Raw genomic sequence first — 27,332 nt, 5'->3', positions numbered from 1 at the left:
TATAATACATATGAGTGCATGAATTCATTTAGTAATAAATATGAACATATTGAGGACATGTGCTCTGAAATTTGTCTGGGCACAAATGGATTTGAACGGAAAGGCATTTGATACTAAGGATATGGTTTAGATAATGATGACGCAGCCCATGGAGTCCCAGGGAGGCTTAGCAGAGGTCCAAGCAGACAGTTATCTGCTGAGGGCACATGGGAGACTCATTTCCAAGTCTAACAGTGCAGACAAGCTCTGGGGCGGGGCAGGTCTACGGCAGAGGGCAGAACGGCAAGGGGCAACACTGCACTTGTGCGACTCTAGTGCTAACTTCTTAGAGGCAACAGCTCTCATAAAAGACTTCTGAGCTGGGAGCCACCAGCCTTGGACGCTTGTCTCAGCTCCTAGCTCTGCGAACCTCACAAGCCACCATCTCTTGGAGCATGTCTCCCTTTACCGTAAGGAGCGCTACGCCTTAAAGCTCGGCTTCTTCACACCTTCTCTGTCCTCCCGTTGGGCTCTCTTTACCCCCATATTCCTATCACATTTCGCCCTCCTTAGCTTAGTTACACGTGACCCACAAAGGCAGAGAAGCGGAGTGATGCCTTGGAGGGCGGCAAGCAGCTTTCCAGTTTGCAGTGCAGCCCAAGGTCATCAACACTGCTCGTTTCTAAGGAGGACAAGGGTTGGAGGGTGTGCTGACTCCGTCCGCTGCCTCGACTCAGAGGGGCCCCTCTGCTCAGCCAGCTCACTCCTCCGATGACACAGGCAGGACTTGGCCTCACGAAGGTCTCTGGAGCCTAGACCTTCTTTGCCTGCAAACACACGGGACAGCAGGTGGCAGAGGGCTTGCCTCTTGCAGTCTGAACCCAAACTCCTACCAAGCTTGCCAACAAGAACAGCTGAACAACAGATGATTCTTCCTCAGCGGAAGCGAGGGGCAGCTCCCCACCCGCTCAGTGACTCTTCCTCAAGAAGCAAAATGTTCTGTCTTTCTCCCAAACTGGGGTATCAGAGCAGGAAGCCCACAGTTAAAGCTGAGTCTTTCCTCACCTCTTACCATTCTTCCTCCACCCCACCCACCAAGGCCTTCGTGCACGTGGCCTCGTGTGTTAACAGTGTACGTTATTACAGAGACATAAAAGAGCAAAGACCCATTATTACTCTGTCAGCATCACGACCCTCATTCCTTCCTATTAAAAAAAATCTGACCCTAGGATAACAACGGTAAAGCAACCTTTTACAGTTTTAGAGAAAATCTTTGCTCTTTTGCTGAAGGGCTCCCAAATTCCAATTTCCTGCCATTGATTATGCCGCTACACCATGAGTACCTGCGAAACGTTCATCTTAATGTACTTAACTCACAGCAATAGATAAATGTGTCCAAAGTTATGAAACTGTGACAAGCCGTAGCCTTATAATCATTTATTTGTCACCGAGAAAAAATAAGTTTGAACAGTTCGTGGCAGCCTAACAGAAAGCTATCGTCAAGATAAATGAGGTTTATTATTAACACAAATAACACAACCGCATTAGAGTACAAAAGAATGAATCATGAGGAATGGAAAAAGCAGTAAAAACTGGAAAGGCGATTATGACTCACACGTTTCTCTCCCCAGCCCTGTACTCACACAGGTTCTGTGTCTTCTATCTTCAAATGCTTAATAGACATTTCCTTTCAAGTGGCTTCGAGCCACTTCAAGCTGAGTATTTCCAGAACTGACATCCATTCCCTTCAAAGGCACCGTCTCACTGTTTTCTTCATGGAGCCCCCAACCCCCCGGGGACCCCCACCCCTTTATCTCCAACTCACCAAGGCTTTGCTGACCCCTAATCATTTGCATTTCAAAGCTCAACCAATCTCTCTCTAACACTGCTCTCACCGTATTTCTCTGTTCAAAATCTCTAACTTCCTTCATTGCCTGCCCATACAGGGCTTAAATTTCTCCAACCCCATCCTTCCCCAACTATCCCCAAATACTCAAATCAAGTGGGACTCCTGACTCCTCACAACACCCTCCCCGTCCCGTTTCTGTTCCACTCACTTGGAATGCTGTTCCCCCTGTCTTGCCGCTTACCCAAATTCTACCCACCCTCCGAGGCCTCGACAGGCATCTGATAGACAGATAGATGGGAGCTGGAGATAGAGATAACATGAACCAACAGATACGAAGGGAAAGGGATAACGGGTCTCCGTCCTAAACCACTAACCAAAAGTAGGATGAGTCCAGTTTTAGGTGTTGAAAGTTACATCATTACAATCAAACTGGGTCCCATCAGTAAGAGATGCAGAACCAGAATTGCCTGGAGAAGCAGGGGCTCGAGGTGCAGACTGCAGACATCCCTACATACCCAGAGAGACAGCCTTATAAGGTCAGCTCACCCAGGGGTCAAGTCCCAGAAGAGACCAACGGAAGGGTAAGGACTGAGCTTTGGGTAAGGGTGAGATGAGGGAAAGGGGACTATCAAATACGCAGGAGGAAACCCAGAAAATTCCAAAGTCCTGTTAGGACCAATGAGAAAAGACTTTCTGGAAGAAAGCGTGGTTAGCAGAGTCAAGGCTCTACCACAACAAAGCGACAACAGCTACAAAAAAAAAAAAGAAAAGAAAGAAAAGAAGGACAGAAAGAGACTTTGGACTGATGTCTTTAAGATAATTGAGAAGGCGGCTGCAATACAATGAAAGGAGCAGAGGCAGAGTGTAAAGACATCAGGATGAACAAGTGGGGCAGGGCCAGCTCAGCCTAGAACGTGGGCAGTGAGCATCAGAAAACAAATCGAAAGGTAGCTGTAGGGAGGGCTGAGGGATTTTTTTTTTTAAATAAGAAGAATCAGTTTGCCTGAGTTTAAGAAAAATTCATCTTTCACTTGTAGTATTCCTTTTTTTAAAATTGAAGTATAGTTGATTTACAATGTTAATTTCTACTGTACAGCAAAAATGATTCAGTTATACACATATATATACATTCTTTTTCATATTCTTTTCCATTATGGTTTATCACAGGATATTGAATACAGTTCCCTGTGCTCTACAGCAGGACCGTGTTGTTTATCCATCCTATATACAATAGTTTGCATCCGCTAATCCCAAACTCCCACTGCATCCTTCTCCACCTCCCCCATGGCAACCACAAGTCTGCTCTCTCTGTGAGTCTGTTTCTGTTTCGTAAATAAGTTCATTTGTGTCGTCTTTTAGATTCCACATGTGTCACCTTTAACTTGTAATATTCTTTTAATCTACTCTTTTAATGGGCAAAAGTAAAACCTGAAAGAATCACAGGCTGCTATAAGTGTTGAAAAATCAGAAGTATTCGATGCACCTATGACAACAGGTGTAACTGAACCTGAAAACCATTTTTCTGAAAACTACAGTCATCAATACCCTTCCTCTGAGCTAGACCACAATTCAACACAGTCACAGAAGAAAAGGGGTCACCAAGAGCACGTCCTGGTTTTTGTGCCCTGACTTAACTGCTTTCCTCGGTCCCAGAGAGTCAACCGTGAGAGTTGTAGCAGATCTCCCACTAGATTTTGAGTTTCCAGAGCCAAGTTTCTCACCCGGCTATTTCTCACCCTATCACATCCAAAATATCCATTCTCAGCGCACTGGGAAAGAGCTACAAAATTAGAAAAGGAAAAAGAAAGGTTCACGTCTCGACTACACTTAGGATACTGAGGGTTGAAAGAAGGAAGACGTTAAGTATTGGAATTTTTAAGACAAGAAGACTGAAAGTGAAGCGTCTGAGTAACAAAATGGGAGCTTTGAAAACCAGCAGAGAAAGCACCCCTCTCTCCATATCCACTCCTGACTGTGCGGAGCAGCCATCCATCTGCAGATAAATTGAGATTTAGTGTATATTATTTTCAGGTGCTGTGGCACTTAAGATGTCATCGTCAATATATCATGCCGCTATGATTCAGAAAAGGACATTCAAGGTGTAGACATAGAACAGTGACAAAGCGCTGTAAAGCAAGGAATGGAAAATAAATTATTTGAAACTCTACCTCTAACTGTCGCCTACTTGTCACATTTGCCTAAACTTAATGATGTACTTTCTGATATCGGAAAAAGAGAAATAGGAGGCTGTGCTGGAGCATTTCAGGGCAACTTCATCTATTAATATATTAATATCAAAAGCTACTTATATGTTCTTAGGGTTCAGAATCCTCAATTTGAAAAGGCACTAGTAAATCAACTACGCTTCAATTTTTTTTTAATTTTAAAAAAAGAAAAGGCACTAGTTTCATGTAATTTATGAAAACACTTTTTCCAGAGCAGAATGATTTCCTCTTTGCTAATTTCCTTTTGTTTACCTCGATTTTGCTGCCTTCTTAGGAGCAGGGCATGGCAGTGTGGTTAGGGTTCTTTTCCCAAAAAACAAAGCTGCCTTTAGGAAATTCACTATGGAAGGTTGGAAAAGGCTCACTGGAGCGAATCGAAGAAAAAATACATCATTTTGAAATATTTTATATTTAATGTAAGATCAGAAGCAGTTAAAACTGATTCACTGACATTGATTTCTTGGTTTGCCAGGAAATATCCTCTGTCTTATTTGTGGGTTATGGCTGCAATTAAGTCACTATAACTTAAATCCTCTATATTTCATGTGTCATTCTATAAAATAAAGAAGGTAAAGAGACTGTCAAAGGGTCTTGGTGTTATAGAATGTAAGTCATCTAGAGACTGCATCTGTTATTCGATCCCCCTCTGCCCCCAAATGAGAACCACATTTCACAACAGAGCTCTAAAATAATCAAGGCATTCATCAAAACATTTACTGAGCACGGATAACATCTAGGGTTTTAGTGTGCACTGCTTTCAACACTGGAAATACAAAGACCTCCAATAGTTTTATAAAAGAATCCAGGGCGTGAATAAATAAAAACATGAAATTGATAGTTCAACAGAAGAAAAAATGAGCACAAAGGGTCTGCGTGTCCTGTAAATGACAGAGGATGTTCTGAGTATGTGTATTTATTTAACGAGCACTGGTACTACCTGCTCTGCCAGGCGCTGTTCCTAAAAAACATCACCTCGCTCAGCCCTCACTATCATCTTTACAATGGTAGATGTCATGACTGCCGCCAACCCTGCATCTTTTTTTTTAATATATAAATTTATTTTATTTTTATTTATTTTTGGCTGCATTGGGTCTTTGTTGCTGCGTGCCGGCTTTCTCTAGTTGTGGCGAGCAGGGGCTACTCTTCGTTGTGGTGCAGGGCTTCTCATCGCGGTGGCTTCTCTTGTTGCGGAGCACGGGCTCTAGGCACACGGGCTTCAGTAGTTGTGGCACAAGGGCTCAGTAGTTGTGGCTCGCGGGCTTAGTTGCTCCGCCGCATGTGGGTCTTCCCAGACCAGGGCTCAAACCTCTGTCCCCTGCATTGGCAGGTGGATGCTTAACCACTGCACCACCAGGGAAACCCCAGTCCCGCATCTTAATGAGAAGGGAACGGAGGCACAGAGGGGGAAGCAGCCTGTCCAGGGTTGCACAGCTGACAAGTGACAGAGCCAGACCTGGTCCCGGGCGGCTTGGCTCTGTCGCCTCTAGGCCGCCTCTCTCCTCCAAAGAGGGAGGGTAGAAGACTGAGTAGGTTAGAACTCTCAGCGTGATTGTTCACAGGACACGCGGAGGAACGACAAACAACGTCCTCTGGAGAGACAAGGAAAACCAGGGAAGAGGAATGGAGAATGTACGACCCAAGAAATGGCTAGAATCCAGCCAGGCTGTGCCCAAGGCCAAGAGCACACCCAGTGTGAATGAATGCTCTTTTCTCACTACAAACTCCTAGGAAAATTATCTGAGCCCCCGGGGGGTCTCAGCTGTAAAAGAGAGATCAGACCACCTAACATGTAAAGCTGTTACCAGGACAAGGGATCTTATTTGGAAAGTTCCTGGTAAATTGCAAGTGGGTGCTGGCTAGAGCCAATTATGGTCAAGAGAAGCGGGAGGTGCCAGGGAGAGTGGGCAGGGCTGTATTTAAACAGCTCGATCTTTGAAAACGGAGGTGCGCTCATCTACCTGCTGTCTGGTTATTTTCTCATTATGCTGCCTGAGCTCACTGTTTATTTTCTTTCTTTTTTTTTTTTTTTAACAACTTTATTGGAGTATAATTGCTTTACAGTGGTGTGTTCATTGCTGCTGTATAACGAAGTGAATCAGCTATACATATACATATATCCCCACATCCCCTCCCCCTTGCGTCTCCCTCCCACCCTGCCTATCCCACCCCTCTAGGTTTATTTTCTTAAGGTTTAACGATAACTAATAATGTTTCTTTCCATTATAGAAAGCCAGATCACCAAAGTCAGTCAGCCGTTCAAAGGCCTCCAGGAAGTAGGCTGATAGATGAGGGAAAGATGGGATGGGGCAGGAGGGAGGGGCTGTGAAACAGGGGAATCGGTGCCCTGCCCGCGGTGCCTAAACTCCCAAATTTAAAAAGCACAGTGCCGGGCTTCCCTGGTGGCTCAGTGGTTGAGAGTCCGCCTGCCCATGCAGGGGACACGGGTTCGTGCCCCGGTCCGGGAGGATCCCACATGCCGCGGAGCGGCTGGGCCTGTGAGCCATGGCCGCTGAGCCTGCGCGTCCGGAGCCTGTGCTCCGCAACGGGAGAGGCCACAACAGTGAGAGGCCCGCGTACCGCAAAAAAACAAAACAAAACAAAAAAAACAGTGCCAACGGAATCCAGCCGTAATCCAGCCCCAAAGGCGAACGGTTTGCAGCCCCTCGGGAACATCGTTAATATTCCAACAGCAAGGTCTCCTGCCTGGAAGTGAAAATAAAACCATCGGAAAGGGAACTGTCTCTGCTTCCCGCCAGGACATCCTGCCAATCTCCCCTCCTTCCTCCCAAGGCAACGCTTGAGTCAACACCTGCCTCTGCTCTGTTCTTCCCTGGCCCCGCGAGGGGCCTTGCCCCATCAGTTCTGTGGCCAGACGCCTCCCTCTCTAATTAGCTCCTTGTCATCACCATTTAAATACGTGCATCATTTAAATACGTTCAGATTTTTCTCATCCTTAAAAAACAAACACTTCCCTGACCTCAAATCCTTCCTACTACTTTCTCTTCACAGCAGACTTTTCAAACACTTGGCTATGCTCCCCATTGACACTTCCTCCCTGCCCATTTCCTCCACGATCCACTGAAATCCATCTCTCATCCTATCACTGTAGTGAAACTGCTCTCGCCAAGTTCACCAGAACCTTCTTCTAACTCACACCTCTGGCTTGGGCTGACTTGACGGCTCTACAGCATCTGAGACCCGCCTGTTCTCGAACTGCCCCTCCCGGTGCGTGCCTTGCACCATGCTCTGTGGGTTTCCACCTCCTCAATACCAGTTTCATCTCAGGCCTCTCTACTGGTTTGCTTCCCCTGACACCCCCCGAGGGGTGGTACCATCGGGGCTTCATCCTCTCACCTCTTCTCTTCTCATTAAGCATACTCTTGCTGGGTGACCCCATGTCTTCAATTGTCACCTAGATGTCCATGATTCCAAAGTCAACATCTTTAACCAAATCTCTGTCCTGAGTCTAGATCTCTCTACTAAACTGCCTACTGAAATATTTTATAGTTAGCATTTCAAAACTGAAGTCCCTCCACCATCCCTCAGACCTCTGTCCCCCTCTTTGTTCCTAGCTCTGTTAATGGACCCAAGCCCAAAACCTCTTCTGTCCTCTTCTTCCCTTACAAACAAACAAGAACTATGTCCTGCAACTTCTACAACTAAGAAATATAGCCACGTGAATGTGATGAAAAAATTTTTAAGTATTTCTTTATTAGAGAACTTGGAGGGCTTGTTCTAATATCACTGCTCAAAGTGCTTGACCCTCGCTAGAGCATTAATCTAGAGGTGTGTTCAGAACAGAACCAGACCAAGGAGTTGAAAAGGCCTTAGTGAAAGCTAGTGTTCACACTAAAAAATAAGAGCGACAACCAGGCAAAGAACATTCTGTTAACTCTCAGAAATCTACAAAATTGAAGAAATGATAGGCAACTTTAACAGAAAAGAAATTCTGTAAGTATTTATAGAAATTCGTATGTAAAGTTGATTCACACAAAGAGTTTTACAAAATCAAAAAAAAAAAAAGAAAGAAAAAAGAACTATGTGCTGACATTTTCTACCTCCTTACCATCTCCCAAACGCATCCACTCGGCTTCCACCCACGAGCAATTCCTTACTTTAGATATCCACGATCTACTGCTAGAATTACGGCCCAGGTCTCTTAACTAGCCTCCATGCCTGCAAGACTGGCTTTTCAAATTCATTGCAGAGTCCACCTTGCAGTTATGTCATAATGTCCGCCTGGGAAAGTTCATCAGAGGCTTCTCCCTGTCCATAGGGCACAGTCCTCGCAATGCACTAAAAGAATATATCTTTCTATAACTTTTGAAAGTGTGGCAAATTTGACTTATTATGTTTTAACTGTTTCAGGTGAGTTGGTGATAAAAATTACAGTAATAAGCTCTTTTTAGTAGTAAGAACACATAGAAAGCAATCTTAATTGTATTTAAAATTCAGAACTATTTCATTTCTCTGCGAAATACCACTGTCAATTTTCACCCTCCAACTTTATTATATACCTAGTACATTGCCTCACAACCTAATTTTCAGAAACAATATTTTTTTAATCCAATTACAATATTCAAAAGATTACGATTTATAATAAAATGCATTTATCTGAAAATGTTGAAGAAAATCCATTTTAACCCTCACTGTGCCTGGAAAGGTACCTGTCTGTGGACACAGCATACGCAGAGGCTTTCACTTCTCGAATGGCAGTTATCTAGAGCAAAAATGAGGACCATTTTATTAGAAATATGAGAAGGCACATATTGTAGAGGGAAAACAATGGTAGTTGGTCTGGGTCTCAGCCATTACCAACGTAACCTTGGGCAACTTATTTAATGCCTCTTGACCTGAATTATTCACTGAAAAACAGACATAACACCTACCCTTAAGGGATGTTTTAATGATTAAATAAGATATGGCACGTACCTGGCACACGGATGGCCTTCAAAAGTGTTAACACTGCCCCCACAATTCCCTGAGTACTGCAGTAAAATGAATCTTGCATTAATCCCATGGCTATGAGAAAATGCAAGGGACAGAAAACTTTCCAACAATATAAACGTCTTGCATCTTCGAATTATTGTGAGAAGAGTGAACTTTGACAGGCTACACAACTAGATGAGAACACAGGAAGGCGGCCCTAATCTTATGGACAAAAAGTTCTGTAAAGATTGACACCTATGCTTTTTCCCACAAAGTGCTTCCTTATTTATATAAGTTTTGTTATTAACTTTAAAATCATAACGAATTAATCCAACTCACTTGTTGCTCAAGACAGTTGCACAAAGAACCATTCTTTAGCAAACTCACCATAAACCACGTCACTTCTCAGTGCTAATTAAAGGGGACCGTGCTTCCCAGGGCTTTGTGTAAAACTTTCCTGCCAACACAGGAGCAAGGGCTCTAGGGAACCAAGTATGAATCAAATTATTTTAAAGGACATTCTAGAAAATTGGATTGTGACTTATTACTGACCTAAAACACAGAGTCCAAGTTTCTTTTCAATGCTGTGATAAGGTAAAGTATCAATTTCCTTGATTGATGTGGAACTTTTACCAAAACAGCTCAGGGCAAAAAAGGTCAGCTAGGAACAGGAAAAACATCAGTGGGTGTGCACCAGAAAAGCACAATTCAGATAGGAAGCTTCACCTACATTTACATGGCAATACACTGTAATTCTGTACAGCTCATTCTGACATAGGGGGACAAGCGTTTCTAAAACAAGATGGTTACGTATTGCACATAATCCAAAATGTATTATCAGCAATGCTGAAGTGCTTTAGATGCTCAGAGGGCAGATATGGGAACACCAATTAGGAAATGAGGACTTCGCTTACGCCCGATCTTGCCTACCCCTGGGCCTGCCTCTCCAGGACTTGGGGGAGTCTCTGTTTTACAACACTCCTGATTCCCCTGGTCCATGTAGTCACTGTTGTCTAACCAGTACATACGCTCCGCTACTCAAAGCCTTTATCATCTTGGCCATCCAAAACTGTCCTCCAAAACCCTATGCAAATGCAAATAATAGAAACAAAATCATTGTTTTCTGTAAGTTTTAATTACTGATAGCATATGTGTTTTAGAGAAATGAAATATATTAAAGAACAAAACTCTGTTTTCATGTGTATATATACTCTTTGAGATGGGTCCCTTAGAAAAGCAAGAGCCTTTCTTGCTCTAAAGCAACATAGCTGGACTTCCCTGGTGGTGCAGTGGTTAAGAATCCGCCTGCCAATGCAGGGGACAGGGGTTTGAGCCCTGGTCCAGGAAGACCCCACAGGCCGCGGAGCAGCTAAGCCCGTGCACCACAACTACTGAGCCTGCGCTCTAGAGCCCGCGAGCCACAGCTACTGAAGCCTGTGCGCCTAGAACCAAGAGAAGTCACCGCAGTGAGAAGCCCGCGCACCGCAATGAAGAGTAGCCCCCGCTCACCGCAACTACAGAAAGCCCGCGTACAGCAACGAAGACCCAACACAGCCAAAAATAAATACAATTAAATCTTAAAATAAATAAAGCAACATAACTCGGAAGATAATTTTGCATCTAAAATTGTTATAGAGGTATACAGTTGTTTTATTATCTTTGCTTTTATATAACACAGTACTAGATATTTTTAATGAATTTGCTATTAAGCCTTTAACAGGAATAAAAGTTCAATAAAAACGTGTTCTCTGGGAAAATGGGAAAGCTTTATACTTGAGCACTTCATAGTCCATTTCCAATAAGGCATAGTGATGGAGACACACGTAAGGACTAGCAACTCTGTACCAAGGCAGACATTCAGCTCATAATGGCAGCCCTACTGAAAACATACGGGTATAAAAAGGTAAATTAAAGCGAGAAAAATAGAATCACTATAGAAAACAGTTATTGAGCACTTACTAATTTAGCTACCCTGAAACTAAAAAGCCTGGTACATTTTCAAAATAATTCCAAAAGAGTTATCTTGTACAGCAAAAAGCCACTTTTTCAGATAGGCATCTAACTGGTTTAACTGGATGATCCTTCTCTCAGGAGACACAGCTGACTTGCCCTCGGCATCCTTTCTTCCAGGCAAACAGAAACCCAACTGCATTTACACAGCAGCAGGTCAAGGGCTAGTGGGAAGGTTGGACCCCTCCTCAGCCCCATGGGGTGAATCTTGACCAAGCCAAGACTATTCCAGCCTCGTCTTTTCCCTTGAAATGACTGTTTCAGGAACCTGTGTGCACAGAAGTTCTGGCCAAAAATACGTGAGGGAATTCCACTCGAGGGTGGAGGTGAGGAAGACTTCTGGGAAAACGTTTGCTAGTTCCTGAAAAGAGATTCAAAAACTGATAAGAGCGTGGATTACTACAGCTACTTTGGTGAACTACTTGACAGAGTCCGCTAGAACTGAACTCTGACCGTCCTGTAACCCCAGATATACTCCTAAGTATAGGTTCACCAAAAGGCTAGAATATTCAGAGAAACTCCAACCTAACAGATCAGATATGAATGCAATCCAAACATCTATCAACATTTGAAAAAATATACTATAGAAAATTCACATAATGAAATACCATACATGAGGACAAGTAAACAAAAAGCACACACTGCAATGCACATGAATCTCTAAACATAATGGTGAATAAAAGAGAGCTGGACACAAAATAACCCATACCGTATGACTCAATTTATGTAAAGTCCCAAAACAGGTAAAACTTATCTATGGTGTCAGAAGTCAAGACCATGGGTAACCCTGGAGGGGCCATGAAGGGAGAGTGGTTACTTTGTTTATTAATCTGAATTTTGGTTTCATAGGTTTGTTCACTTTGTGAAAATGCAACAAATCGTACACTTGTGATTTGGTTACTTTTCTGTCTATATGTTATTTAGTTATAAAATTTTTACTTTAATTAATAGAGATGGTATGAAAAACACAACTGATAAGAGAAGAAAATTGATAAATTAGCCTTCATCCAAATCAAAAACTTTGGGACATCAAACAACACCATTAAGAAAGTGAAAAGGCAACCCACAGAATGAGAAAAAATATTTGCAAACCATATGTCTGATAAAGTACTTGTATCAAGGATAAGGAGCTCATACAATTCAATAATAAGACAACCCAATTTTTCAAATGAGCAAAGCATTTGAATAGAAAGATATATGAATCATCAGTAAGCACATAAAAAGATGTGCAATATGATTAACATTAGGGAAATGCACATCAAAACCACAATGAGCTACCACTTCAAACTCGCTAGAATCGCTACAGTCAAACAGGCAAACAATAACAAGTGTTGGCCCAGATGTGGAAAACTGGAACCCTTACACACTGCTGCTGGTAAGACTGTAAAATGGTACAGCCACATTGGAAAACAAATTAGCAATTCCCAAAATGTTAAACAAAGGGTTAGCATATGACCCAGCAATTCCTCACCTAGGTATACATATCCAAGAGAAATGAAAACGTATCTCCACACAAAAACTTGTACACAAATGTTCATAGCCACAATATTCATAATAGCCAAAAAGTAGAAACAAACCAAATACCCATAACAGATAAACGAAATGTGGTGTATCCAAGCAATGGAATACTCTCCAGCAATAAAAAGTAATGATACAGGTTACAACATGGATGAATGAACATTAAAAACTATGCCCAGGGAAAGAAGGCAGTCAGAACAGACCCCATATTACAGGATTCCATCTATATGAAATGTCCAAAGTAGGAAAAGCCATAGAAATAGAAAGCAGATTAGTCGCTTGCCTAGGGGAGAGAGGATGGAGGATGAGTATTTCTTTGGGGGGATCAAAGTGTCCTAAAATTAGAATATGGTGATGGTTGCAAAACGCTGTAAATACACTAAAGCCATTGCCTTTTATAATGTGTAAAATTCACCCACTTTAAATGAGTGAATTTTATAAATTATAACTCATTACATGCCAGAGAATAAAATTTCTCCTCTTACGACCTTTAACCCTTAATCTGTGAGGACTGGATGTCTACAGATGATACAGCCATTTTGCAACTGTGAGTGAAAAAAACCAAAGGGAAAAAGCCAAAATGCTAAAATGGCTTTAGCAGAAAAACAGAGAGAACCTGGCCTTTGGAAGCACGGCTGAGCAGCTGGAAAAGTCCTGGAACCCTGGACCTGCGCTTTGGGACTCCTTGTAATGTGGCAGGAAAACGTTCTCTTGTTATTTCTTAGCTGTGTCTTCCATTACTCGTCTGAAACTAAGGCACTCCTATGAAAGAGATGTAGGTTGCTGAGCACTCCAATTGTTACTTACATCAAGTATTTTACACGCATGCGTAGCGTGAATAATTTCATAAGTAAAAGAAAATTTTCATTACAATCCAAATGTGGGCTTCTGACAAAATCTAATCGTTTCTGAAAATAAAGTTATACCTAAGAGTGGACAAAAGCAGATTGAGCTTTCTGCTCTGATACACAGCTTTTCACCGAAATATTTTAAGGGGCATTTTCTCTATATCATCACTTTGTAATACCCTGAAAAACAAACACATGAAGAATGTAAACCAATTACCAATGAGCATAAAATATATCATCAGCTAAGGTGATTTCAGAAGTATAAATCTAATCCTAAACCTCTTATACTCACATTAATATTTCTTAATAATAGGCAGGAGATTTTATTAGTTTATTATTAAGGTGATTAGTATAGTAAGTTTCAAGAATGGATTAATTGAGGATGTAGATAAGGACAATATATACTATTATTATAGCTACAATCGGAATATGTCAACTAAGGGCGTAAAATAGCCCCTCCCTAGGATCAGGAATGTAGTTTCCCCTTGGTGAAGTCTTGCCTGATTAGGCTTACTTGGGAACATAACATATTCCTGTGATATTGACCAATAAGTGATGGTGAGAAGACACCAAATTAAAATTGCCACTGGTATCCCATGACACTGGATGAAGAAAAGATACCATGTGGTCTTATATTAACTCATTTACCTAGAGCCAGATTTCAATGGATACGTAAGTAAATACCATCCGCTGCTGTAATAAATCCTGGTCTGTGACCTCCCTTCTGAGTTACAGAGCTGCATTTCCAGATTCTTCCTAGGCATTTCCACTTGAATGAATGGCAACTGTCAAATCCAAAACATAGCAAAGTATACACCACAATTTGCTACCAGTACAGTCCCTTTCTGGAGTTCCTAAAAGCTCCACCATTCTTCCAGTTACTGAGGCTCACAACTCAGCCCCTGATTCTCCAAACAAAGCTCTGAATGTTCTCTCCCCACATCCTTTCTAACACACGCCCTTCTTTTTCTTGTCAGGGCCGTCATCCCGGTTGACAACGTTTGAACGTCATGCCTGGATTTTAAAATGATTTCCTAAAGGGCATCACCTCTTCTGGTCAAGGCAATTGATTACATTTCCCCGGAAGGAAAGTATTAGAAGGGAAGTGATTTTTTGCGTATTTTGTCGTGGGTGTACCTAAACCTGCCTGGAACATACACAGTAGGTGCTCAATAAATAGTTGGCGAATGAATGAAGAATTCACAGCTGTGAGGTGTAGAACAGTGCTCCCCACTGCTTTTAGTAATAGACCACATATACGTGATACATCTGACAAAGAGAACTTCTCCACGGAAACCTGTCATTCAGGAGCCTCTGCTCTTCGTCCTCAGCCTGCCATTCTAAAGCTACCTCCAGCCAATTAATTTCCAGATCCCCTAAATTCCAGCTAGAATAGGTTATATTTATATGTTTACACATACATGGCGTATGCGTATACATAACCACATATATGTATTAAATTACTGTGAAACGCTATGGAGAAAAACAAATTAGAGGTGGACGTGGACTGCATGCAGGCTAAGGTTAGCTTCACCGATTATGTGACATTTGAATAGAGACCCAAAGGTGCTGAAGAAGCAGCCATGTGGCTATGGGGGGGGGGGGGGGAGAACATTCTAGACACAGAGATGGCAAGGCCAAAGTCCCTCAGCGAGGACTTTCTGTCTTACATCCCCAGCACCTGGTATTATGCCTCGAACTTTCGGATCTCTGCTTTCACCCACTTGTTTATATTTAAGGCCCCCTACATGCCAGGAACTGAAATTCTATTAGAAGTCAAACCACACTTCCAAACATGAAAATTCCTACAATTTATCTTTCAGCTGCCTTATATACAAATCTCAAGCAATCTCCAATTCAGCATGACTAAGCTGACCTTGACATCTTCCCCCCAATTCCCTCTCCCTCTTGGCATCCCCAAGTCCTTTAACAACAGCCAATGCTCCCAAGCCTCCCAGTCAAAATCTCCATTCATTTCTGACACACATAATACAATGTACCAGCTCACTGAATATTATTCCCCCAAAAAATTATAGTAGCTGGTCAGCCCACTTTTGCACCTACTATCTTTCCCAAGCCACCAAAAAAGAAGGTCAGAGAGAGAAAGGCAGAATCACCTCCATTCTCCCCAATCTTTGTCCCCACCGGACTCACTATTTATTCAATAAGAGATGCCACCTACGTGGTTCTGACATTAGACTCAAACAACTAAGGATAATTCTTCCTACAAAGAGGGCTCAAATTTAACTAGAATCAAGAAGCAAAAAGTCTAGTTCTCCAGAAGTTTTTCACTCACCCGGATCAGTAATGCCAATAAGACAAATTCTAGTCATCTAAAGTAAAATTCCACGAACTTCAAAATAAAGTCTCCATTAAAATTGAGATGGATGTAAATGTAAATATCCAGGTAATCCGAAGCATCTTCACTTGCTGCTTTCACTGTCAATACCTTTTTTTATTTCTGCCACTTTCTTTAATTTTTAAAATACAGAAACTTATGAGAGCCATCAGGTGCACTGACAGGTCATGGACATCTATGTTGGAAAAAAACACCGTGTGAAGGGTGTGACAGAGGAAGAGACAGACTCTGGAACAAGCAACAGACCACAGCAACGTGTAGCAATTCCAAGGAGCACAGACATCAAGAAAAAGCCCCTCGAAAAACACCAAAATGGAGAGGTTCTGCTGGGTGTTGCCCAGGAAACCCAGGCAGAAATACGTATTACCCTGCAAAGATCAATAAATTCAGACCATTAGACTAAAGACAGGGAATGGAAATTACAAAGCTGAAAATGTTTTCCCTTGAGAACACAAATCAACTCCAATTAACAAGTAAAAACTAAAATCTAGTCATCTTTACTTTAACTCACTCTTCCGCTGTGTGGAGAAATATTAGCTCTAATTAAGACTCAAATTATATAAGGCTTAGTATAGCTTCAAACATTTTCCTCCTCACCTACAATGAAGGGCATCTTTTCAATTTTTCAAAGAACTGTGACCCCAACTACTATTATTCTTTACCTAATTTGAAAGTGTGCTGGGATGAAAGGCACTGTAGGTAGTAATAGGATAAAATGGCACCTGTTAAAATAGTATCATTTATTAATCCAAATTAATTAGCTTCTCCCCAGCACCGTCCCTCACTGTCTGACTCCCTCTTTTTCCTATTAATTGTGCCATCACTATTTCAATTACTCGCATTCCACTTCTCAGCATCACATTGGTCTTTTCTTATCACTCATCAAGCCCTATCCCCATGTCCTCTCCTACGTCTTTACACCCACCTCTTCTCTTTCCATCCATGTCATTCTTATCCAGCAAACTCCTACCCAGCCATCAAAGCCCAGCTCCAATATCCATCCCTTCCCACAGTTTTTCTCTGAGCCCAGGAGAAATCCATTATTCCATGATGTATGTCCTCCTTTATATTTCATCCCTTAAACCTATTTTCATATATAACAGTCATTTTTAATAGGGAATGGGAACTTCTTCTCGACCTAGATTATTTCTTATTTACTGCCCTATAACAGCACCAAGCACAGCAGCAAACACATGGGAGTTGCTTCCTACGGATGTTGTGAATTGTTTTCCATTGTCACGTCACCTATCGATTGTTATTATTTCATACGTTTCTATCTCAATTCTGCCTCTTCCACCCAGACAACAGAATCATTAAAAACAAATGCTGTCTAGGAAAACATAGGCAGAACACTCTGACATAAGTCGCAGCAATGTCTTTTTTGATCCACCTCCTAGAATAATGAAAATAAAAACAAAAATAGGGCTTCCCTGGTGGCGCAGCAGTTAAGAATCCGCCTGCCAATGCAGGGGACACAGGTTCGAGCCCTGGTCCAGGAAGATCCCACATGCTGTGGAGCAACTAAAGCCGTGCGCCGCAACTACTGAGCCTGCGCTCTAGAGCCCGTGGGTCATAACTACTAAAGCCCGTGCACCTAGAGCCCATGCTCCGCAACAAGAGAAGCCACCGCAATGAGAAGCCCCACGCACTGCAACGAAGAGTAGCCCCCGCTCGCCGCAACTAGAGAAAGCTCACGCACAGCAACGAAGACCCAACGCAGCCAAAAATAAAAAAGTGTATTTAAAAAAATAAAATAAAATAGACAAGTGGGACCTAATTAAACTTGAAAGCTTCTGCACAGCAAAGGAAACCATAAACAAAACAAAAAGACAACTCACAGAATGGGAGAAAATATTTGCAAACAAAACAACCAACAAGGGATTAATCTCCAAAACATACAAACAGCTCATGCAGCTCTGTGTCAAAAAAACAAACAACCCAGTCAAAAAATGGGCAGAAGACTAAATAGACATTTCTCCAAAGAAGACATACAAATGGCCAAAAAGCATATGAAAAAATGCTCAACATCACTAATTAACAGAGAAATGCAAGTCAAAACTGCAATGAGGTTATCACCTCACCCCAGTCAGAATGGCCAGCATCAAAAAAGGAATGAAAGTGGGTCATGTGTAGAGATATGGATGGACCTCGAGTCTGTCATACAGAGTAAAGTAAGTCAGAAAGAGAAAAACAAATATCGCATATTAACGCATGTATGTGGAATCTAGAAAAATGGTACGGATGAACCTATCTGCAGGGCAGGAATAGAGACAAAGGGAACAGATGTGTGGACACGGGGGGGTGGAGTGGGATGAATTGGGAGGTTAGGATTGACGTATGTGCACTGCCTCGTGTAAAACAGACAGCTAGTGGGAACCTGCTGTAGAGCACAGGGAGCTCAGTTCAGTGCTCTGTGATGACCGAGATGGATGGGATCCGGGGGGGGGGCGGGGGGGGCCCAAGAGGGAGGGGATATATGTATACATAAAGCTGATTCGCTTTGTTGCACAGCAGAAACTAACACACTGTAAAGCAACTACACCCCAATTTTTTTTAAAAAGTCTATGAACAGTAAATGCTGGAGAGAGTGTGGAGAAAAGGGAACCCTCTTACACTGGTGGGAATGTAAATTGGTACAACCACTATGGAGAACAGTACGGAGGTTCCTTAAAAAACTAAAACTACAACCTAGGGGTAAGACAGGAATAAAAACACAGACCTACTAGAGAATGGACTTCAGGATATGGGGAGGGGGAAGGGTAAGCTGTGACAAAGCGAGAGAGAGGCATGGACATACATACACTACCAAAAGTAAGGTAGATAGCTAGTGGGAAGCAGCCGCATAGCACAGGGAGATCAGCTCAGTGCTTTGTAACCGCCTGGAGGGGTGGGATAGGGAGGGTGGGAGGGAGGGAGACGCAAGAGGGAAGAGATATGGGAACATATGTATATATATAACTGATTCATTTTGTTGTAAAGCAGAAACTAACACACCATTGTAAAGCAATTATACTCCAATAAAGATGTTAAAAAAAAAAAAAAAAACTAAAACTACAGTCACCACGTGATCCAGCAATCTCACACCTGGACATATATCTGGAGAAAACCATAATCCAAAAGGATACCTGCACCCCAGTGTTCACTGCAGCTCTATTTACAACAGCCAAGACATGGGAGCAACCTAAGTGTCCACCGATGGAGGAGTGGATAAGGATGACATGGTACATATATGTACAATGGAATACTACTAGGCCATAAGAAAGAATGAAATAATGCCATTTGCAGCAACATGGATGGACCTAGAGATGATCACACTAAGTGAGGTCAGACAAAGACAAATATCATATGATATCACTCATATGTGGAATCTAATTTTAAAAAAGATACAAATGAACTTATTTACAAAGCAGAAACAGACTCACATATGTTGAAAACAAACTTATGGTTATCAAACGGGAAGCCTGGGCAGGAGGGAGAAATCTGGAGCCTGGGATCAACACACATACAGTGCTATATATAAGGTAGGTAATCAACCTGGACCTACCGTATAGCACAGGGAACTCTACTCAGTATTCTGTGATAACCTATATGAGAAAAGAATCTAAAAAACAATGACTACATGTACTGATATATGTATAACTGAATCACTTTGGTGTACACCTGAAACTAACACAACATTGTCAATCAACTATACTCCGGTAAAATTAAAATATAAAACAGCAACAACAACAAAAACAAATGCTGTCTTCTTACCTTTTATTTTTCTCACAGAGTTTGGCCATAAACACAGACACTCAACCAATGTTTGCTAACTGAATGGTATATATCACTCCACCATCTTGCCTTCCTAACAGACTCAAAACTTGTTAATGTCTTTCTACAAAGTAGCCCACTGAGCTCAGCTGAGGAAAAGGCAGCAGGCATCACCACAGCCTTTATCCCACTAGGACCCAAGCCACTGACCACACAGTCGAGCTCTAGATCAGTTAGATCTCGATCTTGCTGTTCCCAACAGCAAGATTGGGAACACAGTTAAAGAATGTCGGGGCTGATAAGCTAATGAGGAACAATGCCCACTGATAAAAATCTGGAATATTTGTTCTCCATCACAAGGTGAATAAGTGATATTTGTGTTTAAAAATTATCGTAAAATATTTTCAGAGCCGTACAACCCAAATTCGGAACAGGATTAATGATTTCAGCCCTGGACCTGGGTCATAAGTTTTGAAAAGAGAAACATCCATAAACTTCCCTCAGTTAAACCTTGGGTTTAAACAACAGCTGAGATGGTGAACCGGGCAAAAACCCACCCAAGTGAATCAGAAAGAAAAAATAAATAAATCCTACACATGCTTCAAAATCCTGGCTCACTCCAAGCCCCAGCTCCTTCTAGAAAGTGGAAAACTGTGCGACTATGTTAGGTACAATGGAGCTGCAGGCAAAAAGGGATGTGGTCCCAGGTGGTTAAAAGGGACAAACCTGCAGCAAAAGGAAACAGGACTTCCTTCACTGATGCCCAGATACGGTTGGTCTCGTGCTAGTGTCCAGTGCCATAGAACTTTAAAGGGCGCTTGGGAGAATTCTGAATAGTCTTATTAACAGGAAATACCTCTTCTCTGTTCCTTGTTCCCATAAAGAGGGATTTTCCCGAAAGAAAGCTAGCCTTCCTCTCCACTCCTTCAACCAACTCCATCCTCCCCTTTATTCCTCTTTTGAAATTTGAGCTAGGCTTAGAGAGCAGGCTAATAAACCCAACCTGTAACTTCTCACTGCCCCCCATCTCCTCACCTCCCTTCCTTCCCTCCTATCTCGCCTCCCTCCACCCACTGCCTGTAACTGAGCACGCTGACTCCCTCATACTAAGCCATGTGTCCAGTGTCCTTCATCCATAATAAAGGTGATGCTTTGTTCTCCGTTATCTGATGGCTCTAAGGATGTCTACTTCCTATTTGCTCAGGGCTCAGGCTGGGGAGAAGCAATCTCTTTATGGGATCTCCCCAGAGAGCTCACCAATTTATAGACCCACCAAGGAATATTCATGGGAACTACATGAACTCTGAAGCCAGATAAATTGGTTTCCACTGAATAAACTCTCTCATACAGAGAGCTAAGTGATTCACTGAGCCAGGTTTAGAGAATGCACTTGCCCTACGGTGCCCAAGTGAAAACATCAATTCAGGGGTCCCCAACCCCCAGGCCACAGACTGCTACCGGCGAAGCTTCATCTGTATTTACAGCCGCTCCCCATCGCTCGTGTTACCGCCTGAGCTCTGCCTCCTGTCAGCATTATGGTGAGCTGTATACTTATTTCATTAAATAGTACAATGTAATAATCATAGAAATAAAGTGCACAATAAATGTAATGCCCTTGAATCATCCTGAAACCATCCCCCCGCCCCGCCACCATTATCCGTGGAAAAACTGTCTTCCACGAAACCTGTCCCTGGTGCCGAAAAGGTTGGGGACCGCTGCATGAATTGATAAAAAAAAAAAAGTCCATCTTTCATTTATCAGGTCTTATCATTACAAATGTCCTTCTTTTATACTTAGTGTTTGTAATGTTTATAGTCAACAGTTTAAAATCTGGATTTCTTTGTTTCTACTCATTTCCAGGCTTCTTAAAAAAAACAAAACAACTGTACTGGCCCATGTTACAACATTTGCATCCAACACTAATTATGCCCTTAAAATGCTTTTAGGAAACACTTTAATACCAGATTTTGTAATTAGTAACACTATTTTCCACCACTATATTCAGTGAACCGTGCTTCCAACAGTATACCATTAATTTTTACAGCCTCTCCCTAAGTTTCACAAGGGTGGGAACAATTGTATTATCCTTATGCACCAGTGAAGGAATTGAGGTTAAACAACCACACAGAAGTCCAACAGCAAACACCCTGGTGAACTGGAGTCAGAGTGTAGCCCTCCCTGACTGATAATCTATGCCACCAGAGCAGGCTGCCTCCTAGGGGACCACGGCACCAAAAAGTCCAGTTCCCCATAGGCTTCATGCTACTTTGCTCTAGGATTCCATAGTGAGTTTTTGTTGTGTGTAGCCTTAAGAAGCTGAAAGGAAAAATGTATTCAAGCACAGGAAAGCAGTGGCCAGGACAAAATTATCTTACTAATAACTTCACTGTGCCATTTTAACTTATCATTCTTAAATACAAAAAGAAAAAAGAAAAACAACCAGAAAGACGTATGCAGTTTTTATACTGGTTAAGATTTTATGAAGTTAAAAACATCTTAACATCCTTCTATTCAATTAGAAGTTTAATCACACTGTTTACACAGGAAATATTTACTTGATTTTCACTACAAAATAAGCTGATAATATAAATGCTACTGCATGTGCACGCACAGCAATCATAAAGAGATGTGTCAGGAAAAATGACCAGGAAATGACATACTGACTAGACTTGTAGAAGATAATGTATTCAGGAGAGTAGGGGTTTAAAAAAAAAAAAAAATTTCTTCTCCATTCATAGTCTCTGCATTTCTTACCTGTATGAACAAAAAATGCTTTTGGTTTCCCCCTCACGGTATTTTCACCAGATTTTTATCATCACAACCACAATGACATCCCCCATCTCTTCCTAGTAACAGGAAGTACATACTGAAGGGTTTACTCTTTGCCAGCCTCTGAGCTAGTTTCAAGCCCCTTTTACAGACAGAAACATCGAGGCTGGAAGAGGTTTACTAGCTTGCCCAAGGTTGCAGAGCTTGGATTTCAATCCTGGTTTTCTGACTTCCAAGCCCAAACTCTTTCCAGCTACACCATCCTGACTCCCTCCCACAAGGTTCCACTGTTAATCAAGGCAGCAGTACTGGTGCCATGTTCTCCGGCTGCTTCCCAGAACCTAGACCTTTCCCGACTCTTCCCCACCATCAACACTCTCCTATCCTGTCTCTCACCAATCCTAATGTTGTTAGGTTATCCTAGTTACTCTAGCTTACAACTACCTATAACAGGGTTGTACCTAGCACAGTGCCTTTTGCAAACTAGTTGATAAATATTTCACTTGGCTGACAATAATTTATATCTCAAATAACATATTGGCTTTCTAATAAATGTCTTCAGAAGTCTTCCTCTAGATATATCCAGAGAAAACCATAATTCAAAAGGATACATGCACCCCAGTGTTCACTGCAGCACGATTTACAATAGCCAGGACATGGAAGCAACCCAAATGTCCGTCGATAGATGAATGGATAAAGAAGACGTGGTGCATATATACAATGGAATATTACTTAGCCATAAAAAAGAAGGAAAGAATGCCATTTGCAGCAACATGGATGGACCTAGAGATTGGCATACTGAGTGAAGTAAGTCAGACAAAGACAAATATCATATGATATCGCTTATATGTGGAATCTCAAAAAAATGGTACAAATGAAACTATTTACAAAACAGAGTCACAGATGTAGAAAACAAACTTAGGGTTACCAAGGGGGAAGAGGAGGGGAGGGGGATAAATTGAGAGATTGGGATTGACACAGACACACTACTATACATAAAATAGATAACTAATAAGAACCTACCGTATAGCACAGGGAACTTTATTCAACACTCTGTAATGACCTATATGGGAACAGAATCTAAAAAAGAGTGGATATATGTATATGTATAGCTGATTCATTTTGCTGTACAGCAGAAAACTAACATAACATTGTAAATCAACTATACTCCAATAAACACTAATTTTAAAAAAAATCTTCCTCTAATTAGCTTTAAATAGCTGGAATTTGTATACTATATAGACAGGAGAGAGGGGATGAGGCCCTTCACATGGCACAGAAACCCTCAATTAAGTCTTCTAAACACTCATTGATTTAGAGAAAAGCTGGGAGGAGACAAATTATGAACACTGCATTTGGACTCCCCCCATGTAACAAAAATGCCATGAATTGTCTATTGCCCTCAACTCTATATGCCTATCACTCAGCCCACGGCCTGAACAGCTGGTTCCCAAGAAATACCTGTTGATTGACTGAATGAATGCATGGATAAACGGAAGAATGGATGGAGATGAGTTAAAGATGACCACTTGGTTATGAACTACATATTTAAACCAGAGTCCATTTTTATTGGAAGGCCTATTAAGAGAAGATGTATTTTACTGGAGGATTTCGATCTGTAAGAACCCAATTTAAAATATTTTCTACATGCAGCAAGTCTATAACCGCCTATAAATTCATTATATGTCATATTCATTTATAGGAACTAATTTTTCATTTTGCACAAATTTACCTTACATAGCAAAGTCAGCTACCATACTAATGTTTCTTTCAGTTAGTTTGCCAAAAAACCTCTCATACATCCTCAAACAATGACAATGAATAATCTACTACAAGAAATCCTTACAAAGATAAAATTGAAGGTAGCTTCAAAGTGACTACCTGAAGGTCAAGTTGGTCTTATACAATTCTATTTCTAAGAGAAAATGGCAGACTGCCAGATAACGTGGTACCACTAAAAGAACATTTCTGTGCGTTCAACACCATAACTTATTTTCTACTCGGTAAACTGTGAGGGTTCTGCTCCAAATACATTTTAATAAATGAAAAATAAATAAATATGCTGAATCAAAGCAGGAGCCATGATTTTTATGGAATAAAAAGGCAAGTGTTCATTAGAATTCAGGAAACATAAAATTTGTTTTTATTTTTCTTTACCCAGATGGGAGAGGGAGTTCCCACAATTACGACGACTGAAGGGGCCACAGCACAGGGATCTAATTCCTTCATCTGCTTACCCGTGAGGCTCAGCCTGCTAGTGCTGTGGACAATCCCAGGACCCCCAAATGATAATAACCATTATGGTCAGAGCCTGCTTCTGGTCAAAATGATAACACTTCCCAGAGAAGCTGAACATTCCAATGTGAAATTGTTTCCTTTAGTGTCAGTCTTAACTCCTTTTAATGGCAAGATTCCCTTTTTTTCCCATTAAAGCAATCTCAATCCAAAGTTGTAACTACCGTGGCAAATAAAATCTCAAAGTAGAGCTGCTTTTCCTAGTAAGAAGTGGCTTTGGAAGGTGGAAAAAGCATCCCTCAGAGCAGAAGTCAGTTCACAGGTCTCACGTGTCCTCTGTCATTTCCTGAACCAGTCACTTCCCCCCCCAGACCTTGCGGAGCATCTCGGCAGAGTGGGTTTGGGGGGCGGGAGGCAGAGGGAGGGCAGAACTAGATGGCCCGTTAAATCCACCCCAATTCTCAGGGGGCAGCAAGGTTCTACCTTCGAGACCACATACCCCTGTACCTTCACAAAGCCCATCTGAGCTTTGTCTTCATAGCCTGTAAGATCCAGGCACAAGGCCACAGCTTCACTAGAACCCTTCCGAGCAAGGTTAAAACACGCTCACCTCTAAATGAGGCTGCATGCAGACGTAAAAGCCCTCCCAGGGGCGGCGGAGAGGGAGACAAAGACTGTGGTGCTGTCTCCTTCCATCTACACCACCAGAGACAAGACCAGTAGTAAAGGATAATTCTTAAATGGAATACTTGTTTAAACAAAAGGCACTCTTCTTCATCCAGGCCATACATCATGGTTTCCTATAAGATGCTCTGTGACTCTTAACTTTTTGGAGCCCCAGATTTCTCCGAGGTTAAAACAGGAGTTTGGAAAGTTAGTTTGATACACCCTTTCGAGGTGATCTCTAGAGTTCTTTTTACAGACAAATTATCTACATGCCTTATATGTCTAATCCTCATAATGTTTTTGTTTTCGGGGGTTTTTTTGGCCATGCTGCGCGGCCTGCAGGATCCTAGTTCTCTGACCAGGGAGCAAACCCGTGCCCCCTGCAGCGGAATCATGGAGTCCTAACCACTGGACCGCCAGGGAAGCCCCCTCATGATAGTTTAACTCACTGAAGTCACCCTATGACATTTCCTTGGAAAGGCAATGAAGTCTCTGTTTTGGAAGAGGTTCACAAACTCGAAGCTCAACTTGGGATGCCCGTGGAAACCAAATAACTTGAAAAGATCATCAATTCACTATTAACCGGGCAAACTCTTCCTGGTATCTCCTCGGAGTAGTAAAACAAATAAATAAAAATAAATATATTTCTGTCAAATGAATATGCAAATCACTTGGAGAGGCAGCAGCCCAAAAGCCAGGTCTTTTTCACTGAAAGAACACTTAAATAGCAGACACTACTATCTCCCTGACAAGAAAAGAAGAAACGCAGGGTTATCTGGAAACCCAGGATATTGGGGGGTAAGGTATAATATTCAAGATTGGCACTTTATTATGAGATACATTCTTCATAATGTTTTGTCGGCCTATTTTGCAATCAAGATCTGGACTCTTCACAATTACAGACTCCTGCTCTGCACAGTGGAACTCTATCAAATGCACTCAGCTTTCCATAAACAGCTGGTATGTGGCTCAATTATCACCGAGCCCTTCAGAGTACACAGAGCAAGACCTGCTCTTTAAATACAATGTAGATAAAGATAAGAGTCTGCCCTAAAATATGCTGTGCTCTATCTGGATAATTCACTCTCAAATTGTAAACTTTTAGGCCAAAAGGGCAAGAAAGTCAAACCTGCCGTACACGATCTCCAGCTGGTCTGTGGGCAGGATCAGTGCCCATCCTAAGAAAACTATCCTTCATCTGGAGTGAAATGAGACAAACAGAAATAATGTAGGGAGTTTGTTAAAAGCTCAGTCTATTCAATGCATAGGCCTAGGGACTTCCTTGGTGGCACAGTGGTTAAGAATCCGCCTGCCAGTGCAGGGGACACGGGTTCGAGCCCTGGATGGGGAAGATCCCACATGCCGCGGAGCAACTAAGCCTGTGTGCCACAACTACTGAGCCCGCGAGCCACAACTACTGAAGCCCATGAGCCTCGAACCCGTGCTCTGCAACAAGAGAAGCCACCACAGTGAGAAGCCCGCGCACCGCAATGAAGAGTAGCCCCCGCTCACCACAACTAGAGAAAAGCCCACACGCAGCAACGAAGACCCAACGCAGCCAAAAATAAATAAATTAATGAAAAATAAATTTTTAAAAAATGTATAGGCCTGTGTTTATTCTGAGACCATATCCTTCCTACATTTAGCTATTAAATTAGAAATTTTCTCTTTACAAACTGATGGGGACAGCAGAGAGTTATAACGTTACTTGAAAAAAAATAAAACTTGGCCACTCTGTTGGTCTCCCCAACCCCCAATTTTTTTTTTTAATTTTGCTGCTCCAGCATAAAATCTAAATGCCTGGGATGTACTTTCCCATAGCAGTATGAAAGTAGCGATTCATGTGCAAAGATTAATTTACCAGGAGTTATATACACAGTTAGGCTACCTTGAAGTAGCAAAGAACATGACGGTCTCCACATACAAAATGACGAAAACACAATACATAGCCTGAAAGTTGAATTTGAACCTAAATACCTGGAAGTTCCTCCATTAATTAGATTTGTAACAAAATTAACATGAACAGAATAAATAATTCTAGTGATACGGTGGATGCAGAAAGGATACTGCTATTAGCAAAATCACAAAATTCATACAGCATTAAAGTTGTACTTCAAGAGCTAAGACATCTAATGCCGTCCAAAGAAAACATGCAGCTACCACCACCGCCAGGACAAACATACAGGAATTAA

General features: G+C 41.9%; 1 protein-coding gene and 1 pseudogene across 2 annotated transcripts in view; one reads left to right on the top strand and one right to left on the bottom strand.

Moving 5' to 3' along the window:
* Positions 1-27,332, bottom strand: part of CA8 (carbonic anhydrase 8) — a 115,977-nt gene that overhangs the window by 70,959 nt on the left and 17,686 nt on the right. The gene's annotated exons all lie outside the window — the stretch shown is intronic.
* On the top strand, positions 2,278-27,332 carry LOC137210687 (ubiquitin-conjugating enzyme E2 variant 2 pseudogene; annotated as a pseudogene).

This window comes from Pseudorca crassidens, chromosome 17 (assembly GCF_039906515.1).
Source record: "Pseudorca crassidens isolate mPseCra1 chromosome 17, mPseCra1.hap1, whole genome shotgun sequence".
NCBI classification, from domain to species: domain Eukaryota; kingdom Metazoa; phylum Chordata; class Mammalia; order Artiodactyla; family Delphinidae; genus Pseudorca; species Pseudorca crassidens.
Note: the sequence above shows the minus strand (reverse complement) of the source record. Positions and strands in the feature narration are given on the sequence as shown.